At 45.8% G+C, this 14865-nt stretch overlaps 15 non-coding genes across 15 annotated transcripts; 8 read left to right on the forward strand and 7 right to left on the reverse strand.

Annotated features, from left to right (window-relative positions):
• Nucleotides 1-142: 142 nt before the first annotated feature.
• TRNAR-ACG (transfer RNA arginine (anticodon ACG)) lies at nt 143-215 on the reverse strand. The gene has a single exon. It is a non-coding gene; the product is annotated as a tRNA-Arg (tRNA).
• A 764-nt stretch (nt 216-979) lies between these two features.
• LOC146818576 (U6 spliceosomal RNA) lies at nt 980-1086 on the forward strand. Its single transcript, XR_014964439.1, has one exon. It is a non-coding gene; the product is annotated as a U6 spliceosomal RNA (small nuclear RNA).
• A 1007-nt stretch (nt 1087-2093) lies between these two features.
• TRNAR-ACG (transfer RNA arginine (anticodon ACG)) lies at nt 2094-2166 on the reverse strand. The gene has a single exon. It is a non-coding gene; the product is annotated as a tRNA-Arg (tRNA).
• A 768-nt stretch (nt 2167-2934) lies between these two features.
• LOC146818578 (U6 spliceosomal RNA) lies at nt 2935-3041 on the forward strand. The gene has a single exon (XR_014963617.1). It is a non-coding gene; the product is annotated as a U6 spliceosomal RNA (small nuclear RNA).
• Nucleotides 3042-4048: 1007 nt separating this feature from the next.
• Nucleotides 4049-4121, reverse strand: TRNAR-ACG (transfer RNA arginine (anticodon ACG)). The gene has a single exon. It is a non-coding gene; the product is annotated as a tRNA-Arg (tRNA).
• A 768-nt stretch (nt 4122-4889) lies between these two features.
• Nucleotides 4890-4996, forward strand: LOC146818580 (U6 spliceosomal RNA). The gene has a single exon (XR_014963618.1). It is a non-coding gene; the product is annotated as a U6 spliceosomal RNA (small nuclear RNA).
• A 1007-nt stretch (nt 4997-6003) lies between these two features.
• On the reverse strand, nt 6004-6076 carry TRNAR-ACG (transfer RNA arginine (anticodon ACG)). The gene has a single exon. It is a non-coding gene; the product is annotated as a tRNA-Arg (tRNA).
• Nucleotides 6077-6840: 764 nt separating this feature from the next.
• LOC146818582 (U6 spliceosomal RNA) lies at nt 6841-6947 on the forward strand. Its single transcript, XR_014963619.1, has one exon. It is a non-coding gene; the product is annotated as a U6 spliceosomal RNA (small nuclear RNA).
• Nucleotides 6948-8791: 1844 nt separating this feature from the next.
• On the forward strand, nt 8792-8898 carry LOC146818583 (U6 spliceosomal RNA). The gene has a single exon (XR_014963620.1). It is a non-coding gene; the product is annotated as a U6 spliceosomal RNA (small nuclear RNA).
• A 997-nt stretch (nt 8899-9895) lies between these two features.
• On the reverse strand, nt 9896-9968 carry TRNAR-ACG (transfer RNA arginine (anticodon ACG)). The gene has a single exon. It is a non-coding gene; the product is annotated as a tRNA-Arg (tRNA).
• Nucleotides 9969-10732: 764 nt separating this feature from the next.
• Nucleotides 10733-10839, forward strand: LOC146818585 (U6 spliceosomal RNA). Its single transcript, XR_014964440.1, has one exon. It is a non-coding gene; the product is annotated as a U6 spliceosomal RNA (small nuclear RNA).
• Nucleotides 10840-11846: 1007 nt separating this feature from the next.
• On the reverse strand, nt 11847-11919 carry TRNAR-ACG (transfer RNA arginine (anticodon ACG)). Its single transcript has one exon. It is a non-coding gene; the product is annotated as a tRNA-Arg (tRNA).
• Nucleotides 11920-12687: 768 nt separating this feature from the next.
• Nucleotides 12688-12794, forward strand: LOC146818587 (U6 spliceosomal RNA). The gene has a single exon (XR_014963621.1). It is a non-coding gene; the product is annotated as a U6 spliceosomal RNA (small nuclear RNA).
• Nucleotides 12795-13801: 1007 nt separating this feature from the next.
• On the reverse strand, nt 13802-13874 carry TRNAR-ACG (transfer RNA arginine (anticodon ACG)). The gene has a single exon. It is a non-coding gene; the product is annotated as a tRNA-Arg (tRNA).
• A 768-nt stretch (nt 13875-14642) lies between these two features.
• Nucleotides 14643-14749, forward strand: LOC146818589 (U6 spliceosomal RNA). Its single transcript, XR_014963622.1, has one exon. It is a non-coding gene; the product is annotated as a U6 spliceosomal RNA (small nuclear RNA).
• The last annotated feature ends 116 nt before the right edge of the window (nt 14750-14865 follow it).

Genomic DNA, 14865 nt, shown 5'->3' on the forward strand with positions numbered 1-14865 from the left:
AACTAGCCGTGGTCCTATTACTGCAGCCCTACCATGGAACGACTGCTGGATGAGTCCTGCTCGAGAATATTGAACCTACAACAAGTCTGAGGTAAATAAGAATTCCACAGGAATACCATAAAACAGGGACCTATGACCCTTTCGAGCCAGATAGGAGTCGAACCTACAATCTTCTGATCCGTAGTCAGACGCGTTATCCATTGCGCCACTGGCCCCATGTAGGATTACCCATACTTTTGTCCTTAAGAGGACCAGAAGTTGTGTGTGTGTGTGTTTTAAAACACCATTCCATCAACCTTTTTAGCCACGTTTACTGCTCACAACCAGAAGACACAAGTAAACCCACCTGACCTCCTGAAATTCTGTTCTGTCAGGTGTTCCTAACTTATACAAAGGACTTTAGGAGGACGAAGGACCTAAAAGTCAGGGGAAATGGTCCTAGGTCCAAGGAAATGTTTTAGATCAGCCTCAGTTTCTTAAATATTCTGCATTAACATCATCAGTTCCACGTCTGTGTGGAGCTGATCTTGAGGACTCCTTAATCAGCAGGCGGGTACAACAATAAAGTGTTTAATATTACAATACAGGCGAAAATTCAGACACCTTGTCATAGGCTCACCTTGTCCAGGGACCCAAGCATGCTGCCTTTCACCTCTCAGAGCCCTTCACCTAACCTACTGTGCAGCTGTCTCACCTTTAATATCACTGTTCCACAGGCAGCATGATGTCACAATGTTCCTTGTCAGTAGCCTGAACCATGAGCCTTTGCAACCCTGGCATAATCTACATACTTCCAATTGGTGAAGTCTTGGACCACAAATGCAGTGAAGAATAATGGATTGTTACTCTTCATGCATTTTTGCCCATTGGCTCAGATTTGAATGCTTACTGGCCATACGAGCATCTCTGCCAGGCCACCCTATGTCTAGAGACCGTAGATTTAGAGAGTTTATAAACATTGTAGGTTCATCAATGAAGTGTGCTCGCTTCGGCGGCACATATACTAAAATTGTAACGATACAGAGAAGATTAGCATGGCCCCTGCGCAAGGATGACACGCAAATTCGTGAAGCGTTCCATATTTTTACCAGCTTTCAGGAGAGAAATGTTCTATGTTTTCAAGACTAATTGAAATAATAAAGCAGGTTCCAGTGCTTTCCTCCTAATATCTATTTTTCAATTTGTCTCTCCTCAACATTTTTAATGTATTTACCTCGCAGTAATGAAGGTGCACTCTATGGCCAGCTGCATTTAGCAAGGAAGCCTGCAGGACTTCTGGGACTTTTCTTTCCCTTCTTCAGCCTCCCTGTCATTATTCTTCACAACCCCCAAATCTATACTGCTGCCAGCGATGCGTTGCTTTGTGGGAAGCAAGAGAAAGAGAAGGGGAGGGCCTATGCAAATGATGGCCTCAGGGCTGTCTGGGAGTCCCTTTTCAGCAGTACTGTTAAAATCCGCCTTGCAACCAGATTGGTCGGGTAAGCTGAAAAACACCAGGCATGATTGGGCACCAGGTCCTCTAGGCCCTTGGAGGACATATCGGCGCTGCATCCCTCAGTTTCTGAGGTCCAAGAAATGTTCACCCTCCACCCTAATAGAGAGGTCTTGGCCGATCGTGGCCGATCGGGGCAGAAGGGAGCAGGGCAAGATGCTCATGATCCTGCTCTAATAATGAACTGCCTTCCTCTCTCCTTACCTGTGGTTCTGCCTGGCTGCTTGGTTCCAGTTGTAGGCCTACATCCCACAGGCAATTTGCTTGTCCCTCTCACACATGTAAATGGGTCAGCACTCAAGTGCACACACCTGCCTGCACCCACAGACCCTCTCACACACACTTTTCTCAACAAGATTTTTTCCTAGTTTAGAGACTCAGAGACCCATGTTGAAATACAAAAGCAGCACACCACATGACGGCCTTCACATAGAATCCAGCAGCAAATGGGAAACTTTTAACTAGCCGTGGTCCTATTACTGCAGCCCTACCATGGAACGACTGCTGGATGAGTCCTGCTCGAGAATATTGAACCTACAACAAGTCTGAGGTAAATAAGAATTCCACAGGAATACCATAAAACAGGGACCTATGACCCTTTCGAGCCAGATAGGAGTCGAACCTACAATCTTCTGATCCGTAGTCAGACGCGTTATCCATTGCGCCACTGGCCCCATGTAGGATTACCCATACTTTTGTCCTTAAGAGGACCAGAAGTTGTGTGTGTGTGTGTGTGTTTTAAAACACCATTCCATCAACCTTTTTAGCCACGTTTACTGCTCACAACCAGAAGACACAAGTAAACCCACCTGACCTCCTGAAATTCTGTTCTGTCAGGTGTTCCTAACTTATACAAAGGACTTTAGGAGGACGAAGGACCTAAAAGTCAGGGGAAATGGTCCTAGGTCCAAGGAAATGTTTTAGATCAGCCTCAGTTTCTTAAATATTCTGCATTAACATCATCAGTTCCACGTCTGTGTGGAGCTGATCTTGAGGACTCCTTAATCAGCAGGCGGGTACAACAATAAAGTGTTTAATATTACAATACAGGCGAAAATTCAGACACCTTGTCATAGGCTCACCTTGTCCAGGGACCCATGCATGCTGCCTTTCACCTCTCAGAGCCCTTCACCTAACCTACTGTGCAGCTGTCTCACCTTTAATATCACTGTTCCACAGGCAGCATGATGTCACAATGTTCCTTGTCAGTAGCCTGAACCATGAGCCTTTGCAACCCTGGCATAATCTACATACTTCCAATTGGTGAAGTCTTGGACCACAAATGCAGTGAAGAATAATGGATTGTTACTCTTCATGCATTTTTGCCCATTGGCTCAGATTTGAATGCTTACTGGCCATACGAGCATCTCTGCCAGGCCACCCTATGTCTAGAGACCGTAGATTTAGAGAGTTTATAAACATTGTAGGTTCATCAATGAAGTGTGCTCGCTTCGGCGGCACATATACTAAAATTGGAACGATACAGAGAAGATTAGCATGGCCCCTGCGCAAGGATGACACGCAAATTCGTGAAGCGTTCCATATTTTTACCAGCTTTCAGGAGAGAAATGTTCTATGTTTTCAAGACTAATTGAAATAATAAAGCAGGTTCCAGTGCTTTCCTCCTAATATCTATTTTTCAATTTGTCTCTCCTCAACATTTTTAATGTATTTACCTCGCAGTAATGAAGGTGCACTCTATGGCCAGCTGCATTTAGCAAGGAAGCCTGCAGGACTTCTGGGACTTTTCTTTCCCTTCTTCAGCCTCCCTGTCATTATTCTTCACAACCCCCAAATCTATACTGCTGCCAGCGATGCGTTGCTTTGTGGGAAGCAAGAGAAAGAGAAGGGGAGGGCCTATGCAAATGATGGCCTCAGGGCTGTCTGGGAGTCCCTTTTCAGCAGTACTGTTAAAATCCGCCTTGCAACCAGATTGGTCGGGTAAGCTGAAAAACACCAGGCATGATTGGGCACCAGGTCCTCTAGGCCCTTGGAGGACATATCGGCGCTGCATCCCTCAGTTTCTGAGGTCCAAGAAATGTTCACCCTCCACCCTAATAGAGAGGTCTTGGCCGATCGTGGCCGATCGGGGCAGAAGGGAGCAGGGCAAGATGCTCATGATCCTGCTCTAATAATGAACTGCCTTCCTCTCTCCTTACCTGTGGTTCTGCCTGGCTGCTTGGTTCCAGTTGTAGGCCTACATCCCACAGGCAATTTGCTTGTCCCTCTCACACATGTAAATGGGTCAGCACTCAAGTGCACACACCTGCCTGCACCCACAGACCCTCTCACACACACTTTTCTCAACAAGATTTTTTCCTAGTTTAGAGACTCAGAGACCCATGTTGAAATACAAAAGCAGCACACCACATGACGGCCTTCACATAGAATCCAGCAGCAAATGGGAAACTTTTAACTAGCCGTGGTCCTATTACTGCAGCCCTACCATGGAACGACTGCTGGATGAGTCCTGCTCGAGAATATTGAACCTACAACAAGTCTGAGGTAAATAAGAATTCCACAGGAATACCATAAAACAGGGACCTATGACCCTTTCGAGCCAGATAGGAGTCGAACCTACAATCTTCTGATCCGTAGTCAGACGCGTTATCCATTGCGCCACTGGCCCCATGTAGGATTACCCATACTTTTGTCCTTAAGAGGACCAGAAGTTGTGTGTGTGTGTGTGTGTTTTAAAACACCATTCCATCAACCTTTTTAGCCACGTTTACTGCTCACAACCAGAAGACACAAGTAAACCCACCTGACCTCCTGAAATTCTGTTCTGTCAGGTGTTCCTAACTTATACAAAGGACTTTAGGAGGACGAAGGACCTAAAAGTCAGGGGAAATGGTCCTAGGTCCAAGGAAATGTTTTAGATCAGCCTCAGTTTCTTAAATATTCTGCATTAACATCATCAGTTCCACGTCTGTGTGGAGCTGATCTTGAGGACTCCTTAATCAGCAGGCGGGTACAACAATAAAGTGTTTAATATTACAATACAGGCGAAAATTCAGACACCTTGTCATAGGCTCACCTTGTCCAGGGACCCATGCATGCTGCCTTTCACCTCTCAGAGCCCTTCACCTAACCTACTGTGCAGCTGTCTCACCTTTAATATCACTGTTCCACAGGCAGCATGATGTCACAATGTTCCTTGTCAGTAGCCTGAACCATGAGCCTTTGCAACCCTGGCATAATCTACATACTTCCAATTGGTGAAGTCTTGGACCACAAATGCAGTGAAGAATAATGGATTGTTACTCTTCATGCATTTTTGCCCATTGGCTCAGATTTGAATGCTTACTGGCCATACGAGCATCTCTGCCAGGCCACCCTATGTCTAGAGACCGTAGATTTAGAGAGTTTATAAACATTGTAGGTTCATCAATGAAGTGTGCTCGCTTCGGCGGCACATATACTAAAATTGGAACGATACAGAGAAGATTAGCATGGCCCCTGCGCAAGGATGACACGCAAATTCGTGAAGCGTTCCATATTTTTACCAGCTTTCAGGAGAGAAATGTTCTATGTTTTCAAGACTAATTGAAATAATAAAGCAGGTTCCAGTGCTTTCCTCCTAATATCTATTTTTCAATTTGTCTCTCCTCAACATTTTTAATGTATTTACCTCGCAGTAATGAAGGTGCACTCTATGGCCAGCTGCATTTAGCAAGGAAGCCTGCAGGACTTCTGGGACTTTTCTTTCCCTTCTTCAGCCTCCCTGTCATTATTCTTCACAACCCCCAAATCTATACTGCTGCCAGCGATGCGTTGCTTTGTGGGAAGCAAGAGAAAGAGAAGGGGAGGGCCTATGCAAATGATGGCCTCAGGGCTGTCTGGGAGTCCCTTTTCAGCAGTACTGTTAAAATCCGCCTTGCAACCAGATTGGTCGGGTAAGCTGAAAAACACCAGGCATGATTGGGCACCAGGTCCTCTAGGCCCTTGGAGGACATATCGGCGCTGCATCCCTCAGTTTCTGAGGTCCAAGAAATGTTCACCCTCCACCCTAATAGAGAGGTCTTGGCCGATCGTGGCCGATCGGGGCAGAAGGGAGCAGGGCAAGATGCTCATGATCCTGCTCTAATAATGAACTGCCTTCCTCTCTCCTTACCTGTGGTTCTGCCTGGCTGCTTGGTTCCAGTTGTAGGCCTACATCCCACAGGCAATTTGCTTGTCCCTCTCACACATGTAAATGGGTCAGCACTCAAGTGCACACACCTGCCTGCACCCACAGACCCTCTCACACACACTTTTCTCAACAAGATTTTTTCCTAGTTTAGAGACTCAGAGACCCATGTTGAAATACAAAAGCAGCACACCACATGACGGCCTTCACATAGAATCCAGCAGCAAATGGGAAACTTTTAACTAGCCGTGGTCCTATTACTGCAGCCCTACCATGGAACGACTGCTGGATGAGTCCTGCTCGAGAATATTGAACCTACAACAAGTCTGAGGTAAATAAGAATTCCACAGGAATACCATAAAACAGGGACCTATGACCCTTTCGAGCCAGATAGGAGTCGAACCTACAATCTTCTGATCCGTAGTCAGACGCGTTATCCATTGCGCCACTGGCCCCATGTAGGATTACCCATACTTTTGTCCTTAAGAGGACCAGAAGTTGTGTGTGTGTGTGTTTTAAAACACCATTCCATCAACCTTTTTAGCCACGTTTACTGCTCACAACCAGAAGACACAAGTAAACCCACCTGACCTCCTGAAATTCTGTTCTGTCAGGTGTTCCTAACTTATACAAAGGACTTTAGGAGGACGAAGGACCTAAAAGTCAGGGGAAATGGTCCTAGGTCCAAGGAAATGTTTTAGATCAGCCTCAGTTTCTTAAATATTCTGCATTAACATCATCAGTTCCACGTCTGTGTGGAGCTGATCTTGAGGACTCCTTAATCAGCAGGCGGGTACAACAATAAAGTGTTTAATATTACAATACAGGCGAAAATTCAGACACCTTGTCATAGGCTCACCTTGTCCAGGGACCCAAGCATGCTGCCTTTCACCTCTCAGAGCCCTTCACCTAACCTACTGTGCAGCTGTCTCACCTTTAATATCACTGTTCCACAGGCAGCATGATGTCACAATGTTCCTTGTCAGTAGCCTGAACCATGAGCCTTTGCAACCCTGGCATAATCTACATACTTCCAATTGGTGAAGTCTTGGACCACAAATGCAGTGAAGAATAATGGATTGTTACTCTTCATGCATTTTTGCCCATTGGCTCAGATTTGAATGCTTACTGGCCATACGAGCATCTCTGCCAGGCCACCCTATGTCTAGAGACCGTAGATTTAGAGAGTTTATAAACATTGTAGGTTCATCAATGAAGTGTGCTCGCTTCGGCGGCACATATACTAAAATTGGAACGATACAGAGAAGATTAGCATGGCCCCTGCGCAAGGATGACACGCAAATTCGTGAAGCGTTCCATATTTTTACCAGCTTTCAGGAGAGAAATGTTCTATGTTTTCAAGACTAATTGAAATAATAAAGCAGGTTCCAGTGCTTTCCTCCTAATATCTATTTTTCAATTTGTCTCTCCTCAACATTTTTAATGTATTTACCTCGCAGTAATGAAGGTGCACTCTATGGCCAGCTGCATTTAGCAAGGAAGCCTGCAGGACTTCTGGGACTTTTCTTTCCCTTCTTCAGCCTCCCTGTCATTATTCTTCACAACCCCCAAATCTATACTGCTGCCAGCGATGCGTTGCTTTGTGGGAAGCAAGAGAAAGAGAAGGGGAGGGCCTATGCAAATGATGGCCTCAGGGCTGTCTGGGAGTCCCTTTTCAGCAGTACTGTTAAAATCCGCCTTGCAACCAGATTGGTCGGGTAAGCTGAAAAACACCAGGCATGATTGGGCACCAGGTCCTCTAGGCCCTTGGAGGACATATCGGCGCTGCATCCCTCAGTTTCTGAGGTCCAAGAAATGTTCACCCTCCACCCTAATAGAGAGGTCTTGGCCGATCGTGGCCGATCGGGGCAGAAGGGAGCAGGGCAAGATGCTCATGATCCTGCTCTAATAATGAACTGCCTTCCTCTCTCCTTACCTGTGGTTCTGCCTGGCTGCTTGGTTCCAGTTGTAGGCCTACATCCCACAGGCAATTTGCTTGTCCCTCTCACACATGTAAATGGGTCAGCACTCAAGTGCACACACCTGCCTGCACCCACAGACCCTCTCACACACACTTTTCTCAACAAGATTTTTTCCTAGTTTAGAGACTCAGAGACCCATGTTGAAATACAAAAGCAGCACACCACATGACGGCCTTCACATAGAATCCAGCAGCAAATGGGAAACTTTTAACTAGCCGTGGTCCTATTACTGCAGCCCTACCATGGAACGACTGCTGGATGAGTCCTGCTCGAGAATATTGAACCTACAACAAGTCTGAGGTAAATAAGAATTCCACAGGAATACCATAAAACAGGGACCTATGACCCTTTCGAGCCAGATAGGAGTCAAACCTACAATCTTCTGATCCGTAGTCAGACGCGTTATCCATTGCGCCACTGGCCCCATGTAGGATTACCCATACTTTTGTCCTTAAGAGGACCAGAAGTTGTGTGTGTGTGTGTTTTAAAACACCATTCCATCAACCTTTTTAGCCACGTTTACTGCTCACAACCAGAAGACACAAGTAAACCCACCTGACCTCCTGAAATTCTGTTCTGTCAGGTGTTCCTAACTTATACAAAGGACTTTAGGAGGACGAAGGACCTAAAAGTCAGGGGAAATGGTCCTAGGTCCAAGGAAATGTTTTAGATCAGCCTCAGTTTCTTAAATATTCTGCATTAACATCATCAGTTCCACGTCTGTGTGGAGCTGATCTTGAGGACTCCTTAATCAGCAGGCGGGTACAACAATAAAGTGTTTAATATTACAATACAGGCGAAAATTCAGACACCTTGTCATAGGCTCACCTTGTCCAGGGACCCAAGCATGCTGCCTTTCACCTCTCAGAGCCCTTCACCTAACCTACTGTGCAGCTGTCTCACCTTTAATATCACTGTTCCACAGGCAGCATGATGTCACAATGTTCCTTGTCAGTAGCCTGAACCATGAGCCTTTGCAACCCTGGCATAATCTACATACTTCCAATTGGTGAAGTCTTGGACCACAAATGCAGTGAAGAATAATGGATTGTTACTCTTCATGCATTTTTGCCCATTGGCTCAGATTTGAATGCTTACTGGCCATACGAGCATCTCTGCCAGGCCACCCTATGTCTAGAGACCGTAGATTTAGAGAGTTTATAAACATTGTAGGTTCATCAATGAAGTGTGCTCGCTTCGGCGGCACATATACTAAAATTGGAACGATACAGAGAAGATTAGCATGGCCCCTGCGCAAGGATGACACGCAAATTCGTGAAGCGTTCCATATTTTTACCAGCTTTCAGAAGAGAAATGTTCTATGTTTTCAAGACTAATTGAAATAATAAAGCAGGTTCCAGTGCTTTCCTCCTAATATCTATTTTTCAATTTGTCTCTCCTCAACATTTTTAATGTATTTACCTCGCAGTAATGAAGGTGCACTCTATGGCCAGCTGCATTTAGCAAGGAAGCCTGCAGGACTTCTGGGACTTTTCTTTCCCTTCTTCAGCCTCCCTGTCATTATTCTTCACAACCCCCAAATCTATACTGCTGCCAGCGATGCGTTGCTTTGTGGGAAGCAAGAGAAAGAGAAGGGGAGGGCCTATGCAAATGATGGCCTCAGGGCTGTCTGGGAGTCCCTTTTCAGCAGTACTGTTAAAATCCGCCTTGCAACCAGATTGGTCGGGTAAGCTGAAAAACACCAGGCATGATTGGGCACCAGGTCCTCTAGGCCCTTGGAGGACATATTGGCGCTGCATCCCTCAGTTTCTGAGGTCCAAGAAATGTTCACCCTCCACCCTAATAGAGAGGTCGTGGCCGATCGGGGCAGAAGGGAGCAGGGCAAGATGCTCATGATCCTGCTCTAATAATGAACTGCCTTCCTCTCTCCTTACCTGTGGTTCTGCCTGGCTGCTTGGTTCCAGTTGTAGGCCTACATCCCACAGGCAATTTGCTTGTCCCTCTCACACATGTAAATGGGTCAGCACTCAAGTGCACACACCTGCCTGCACCCACAGACCCTCTCACACACACTTTTCTCAACAAGATTTTTTCCTAGTTTAGAGACTCAGAGACCCATGTTGAAATACAAAAGCAGCACACCACATGACGGCCTTCACATAGAATCCAGCAGCAAATGGGAAACTTTTAACTAGCCGTGGTCCTATTACTGCAGCCCTACCATGGAACGACTGCTGGATGAGTCCTGCTCGAGAATATTGAACCTACAACAAGTCTGAGGTAAATAAGAATTCCACAGGAATACCATAAAACAGGGACCTATGACCCTTTCGAGCCAGATAGGAGTCGAACCTACAATCTTCTGATCCGTAGTCAGACGCGTTATCCATTGCGCCACTGGCCCCATGTAGGATTACCCATACTTTTGTCCTTAAGAGGACCAGAAGTTGTGTGTGTGTGTGTTTTAAAACACCATTCCATCAACCTTTTTAGCCACGTTTACTGCTCACAACCAGAAGACACAAGTAAACCCACCTGACCTCCTGAAATTCTGTTCTGTCAGGTGTTCCTAACTTATACAAAGGACTTTAGGAGGACGAAGGACCTAAAAGTCAGGGGAAATGGTCCTAGGTCCAAGGAAATGTTTTAGATCAGCCTCAGTTTCTTAAATATTCTGCATTAACATCATCAGTTCCACGTCTGTGTGGAGCTGATCTTGAGGACTCCTTAATCAGCAGGCGGGTACAACAATAAAGTGTTTAATATTACAATACAGGCGAAAATTCAGACACCTTGTCATAGGCTCACCTTGTCCAGGGACCCAAGCATGCTGCCTTTCACCTCTCAGAGCCCTTCACCTAACCTACTGTGCAGCTGTCTCACCTTTAATATCACTGTTCCACAGGCAGCATGATGTCACAATGTTCCTTGTCAGTAGCCTGAACCATGAGCCTTTGCAACCCTGGCATAATCTACATACTTCCAATTGGTGAAGTCTTGGACCACAAATGCAGTGAAGAATAATGGATTGTTACTCTTCATGCATTTTTGCCCATTGGCTCAGATTTGAATGCTTACTGGCCATACGAGCATCTCTGCCAGGCCACCCTATGTCTAGAGACCGTAGATTTAGAGAGTTTATAAACATTGTAGGTTCATCAATGAAGTGTGCTCGCTTCGGCGGCACATATACTAAAATTGTAACGATACAGAGAAGATTAGCATGGCCCCTGCGCAAGGATGACACGCAAATTCGTGAAGCGTTCCATATTTTTACCAGCTTTCAGGAGAGAAATGTTCTATGTTTTCAAGACTAATTGAAATAATAAAGCAGGTTCCAGTGCTTTCCTCCTAATATCTATTTTTCAATTTGTCTCTCCTCAACATTTTTAATGTATTTACCTCGCAGTAATGAAGGTGCACTCTATGGCCAGCTGCATTTAGCAAGGAAGCCTGCAGGACTTCTGGGACTTTTCTTTCCCTTCTTCAGCCTCCCTGTCATTATTCTTCACAACCCCCAAATCTATACTGCTGCCAGCGATGCGTTGCTTTGTGGGAAGCAAGAGAAAGAGAAGGGGAGGGCCTATGCAAATGATGGCCTCAGGGCTGTCTGGGAGTCCCTTTTCAGCAGTACTGTTAAAATCCGCCTTGCAACCAGATTGGTCGGGTAAGCTGAAAAACACCAGGCATGATTGGGCACCAGGTCCTCTAGGCCCTTGGAGGACATATCGGCGCTGCATCCCTCAGTTTCTGAGGTCCAAGAAATGTTCACCCTCCACCCTAATAGAGAGGTCTTGGCCGATCGTGGCCGATCGGGGCAGAAGGGAGCAGGGCAAGATGCTCATGATCCTGCTCTAATAATGAACTGCCTTCCTCTCTCCTTACCTGTGGTTCTGCCTGGCTGCTTGGTTCCAGTTGTAGGCCTACATCCCACAGGCAATTTGCTTGTCCCTCTCACACATGTAAATGGGTCAGCACTCAAGTGCACACACCTGCCTGCACCCACAGACCCTCTCACACACACTTTTCTCAACAAGATTTTTTCCTAGTTTAGAGACTCAGAGACCCATGTTGAAATACAAAAGCAGCACACCACATGACGGCCTTCACATAGAATCCAGCAGCAAATGGGAAACTTTTAACTAGCCGTGGTCCTATTACTGCAGCCCTACCATGGAACGACTGCTGGATGAGTCCTGCTCGAGAATATTGAACCTACAACAAGTCTGAGGTAAATAAGAATTCCACAGGAATACCATAAAACAGGGACCTATGACCCTTTCGAGCCAGATAGGAGTCGAACCTACAATCTTCTGATCCGTAGTCAGACGCGTTATCCATTGCGCCACTGGCCCCATGTAGGATTACCCATACTTTTGTCCTTAAGAGGACCAGAAGTTGTGTGTGTGTGTGTGTGTTTTAAAACACCATTCCATCAACCTTTTTAGCCACGTTTACTGCTCACAACCAGAAGACACAAGTAAACCCACCTGACCTCCTGAAATTCTGTTCTGTCAGGTGTTCCTAACTTATACAAAGGACTTTAGGAGGACGAAGGACCTAAAAGTCAGGGGAAATGGTCCTAGGTCCAAGGAAATGTTTTAGATCAGCCTCAGTTTCTTAAATATTCTGCATTAACATCATCAGTTCCACGTCTGTGTGGAGCTGATCTTGAGGACTCCTTAATCAGCAGGCGGGTACAACAATAAAGTGTTTAATATTACAATACAGGCGAAAATTCAGACACCTTGTCATAGGCTCACCTTGTCCAGGGACCCATGCATGCTGCCTTTCACCTCTCAGAGCCCTTCACCTAACCTACTGTGCAGCTGTCTCACCTTTAATATCACTGTTCCACAGGCAGCATGATGTCACAATGTTCCTTGTCAGTAGCCTGAACCATGAGCCTTTGCAACCCTGGCATAATCTACATACTTCCAATTGGTGAAGTCTTGGACCACAAATGCAGTGAAGAATAATGGATTGTTACTCTTCATGCATTTTTGCCCATTGGCTCAGATTTGAATGCTTACTGGCCATACGAGCATCTCTGCCAGGCCACCCTATGTCTAGAGACCGTAGATTTAGAGAGTTTATAAACATTGTAGGTTCATCAATGAAGTGTGCTCGCTTCGGCGGCACATATACTAAAATTGGAACGATACAGAGAAGATTAGCATGGCCCCTGCGCAAGGATGACACGCAAATTCGTGAAGCGTTCCATATTTTTACCAGCTTTCAGGAGAGAAATGTTCTATGTTTTCAAGACTAATTGAAATAATAAAGCAGGTTCCAGTGCTTTCCTCCTAATATCTATTTTTCAATTTGTCTCTCCTCAACATTTTTAATGTATTTACCTCGCAGTAATGAAGGTGCACTCTATGGCCAGCTGCATTTAGCAAGGAAGCCTGCAGGACTTCTGGGACTTTTCTTTCCCTTCTTCAGCCTCCCTGTCATTATTCTTCACAACCCCCAAATCTATACTGCTGCCAGCGATGCGTTGCTTTGTGGGAAGCAAGAGAAAGAGAAGGGGAGGGCCTATGCAAATGATGGCCTCAGGGCTGTCTGGGAGTCCCTTTTCAGCAGTACTGTTAAAATCCGCCTTGCAACCAGATTGGTCGGGTAAGCTGAAAAACACCAGGCATGATTGGGCACCAGGTCCTCTAGGCCCTTGGAGGACATATCGGCGCTGCATCCCTCAGTTTCTGAGGTCCAAGAAATGTTCACCCTCCACCCTAATAGAGAGGTCTTGGCCGATCGTGGCCGATCGGGGCAGAAGGGAGCAGGGCAAGATGCTCATGATCCTGCTCTAATAATGAACTGCCTTCCTCTCTCCTTACCTGTGGTTCTGCCTGGCTGCTTGGTTCCAGTTGTAGGCCTACATCCCACAGGCAATTTGCTTGTCCCTCTCACACATGTAAATGGGTCAGCACTCAAGTGCACACACCTGCCTGCACCCACAGACCCTCTCACACACACTTTTCTCAACAAGATTTTTTCCTAGTTTAGAGACTCAGAGACCCATGTTGAAATACAAAAGCAGCACACCACATGACGGCCTTCACATAGAATCCAGCAGCAAATGGGAAACTTTTAACTAGCCGTGGTCCTATTACTGCAGCCCTACCATGGAACGACTGCTGGATGAGTCCTGCTCGAGAATATTGAACCTACAACAAGTCTGAGGTAAATAAGAATTCCACAGGAATACCATAAAACAGGGTCCTATGACCCTTTCGAGCCAGATAGGAGTCGAACCTACAATCTTCTGATCCGTAGTCAGACGCGTTATCCATTGCGCCACTGGCCCCATGTAGGATTACCCATACTTTTGTCCTTAAGAGGACCAGAAGTTGTGTGTGTGTGTGTGTGTTTTAAAACACCATTCCATCAACCTTTTTAGCCACGTTTACTGCTCACAACCAGAAGACACAAGTAAACCCACCTGACCTCCTGAAATTCTGTTCTGTCAGGTGTTCCTAACTTATACAAAGGACTTTAGGAGGACGAAGGACCTAAAAGTCAGGGGAAATGGTCCTAGGTCCAAGGAAATGTTTTAGATCAGCCTCAGTTTCTTAAATATTCTGCATTAACATCATCAGTTCCACGTCTGTGTGGAGCTGATCTTGAGGACTCCTTAATCAGCAGGCGGGTACAACAATAAAGTGTTTAATATTACAATACAGGCGAAAATTCAGACACCTTGTCATAGGCTCACCTTGTCCAGGGACCCATGCATGCTGCCTTTCACCTCTCAGAGCCCTTCACCTAACCTACTGTGCAGCTGTCTCACCTTTAATATCACTGTTCCACAGGCAGCATGATGTCACAATGTTCCTTGTCAGTAGCCTGAACCATGAGCCTTTGCAACCCTGGCATAATCTACATACTTCCAATTGGTGAAGTCTTGGACCACAAATGCAGTGAAGAATAATGGATTGTTACTCTTCATGCATTTTTGCCCATTGGCTCAGATTTGAATGCTTACTGGCCATACGAGCATCTCTGCCAGGCCACCCTATGTCTAGAGACCGTAGATTTAGAGAGTTTATAAACATTGTAGGTTCATCAATGAAGTGTGCTCGCTTCGGCGGCACATATACTAAAATTGGAACGATACAGAGAAGATTAGCATGGCCCCTGCGCAAGGATGACACGCAAATTCGTGAAGCGTTCCATATTTTTACCAGCTTTCAGGAGAGAAATGTTCTATGTTTTCAAGACTAATTGAAATAATAAAGCAGGTTCCAGTGCTTTCCTCCTAATATCTATTTTTCAATTTGTCTCTCCTCAACATTTTT

This window comes from Triturus cristatus, chromosome 6 (genome assembly GCF_964204655.1).
Source record: "Triturus cristatus chromosome 6, aTriCri1.1, whole genome shotgun sequence".
NCBI lineage: Eukaryota > Metazoa > Chordata > Amphibia > Caudata > Salamandridae > Triturus > Triturus cristatus.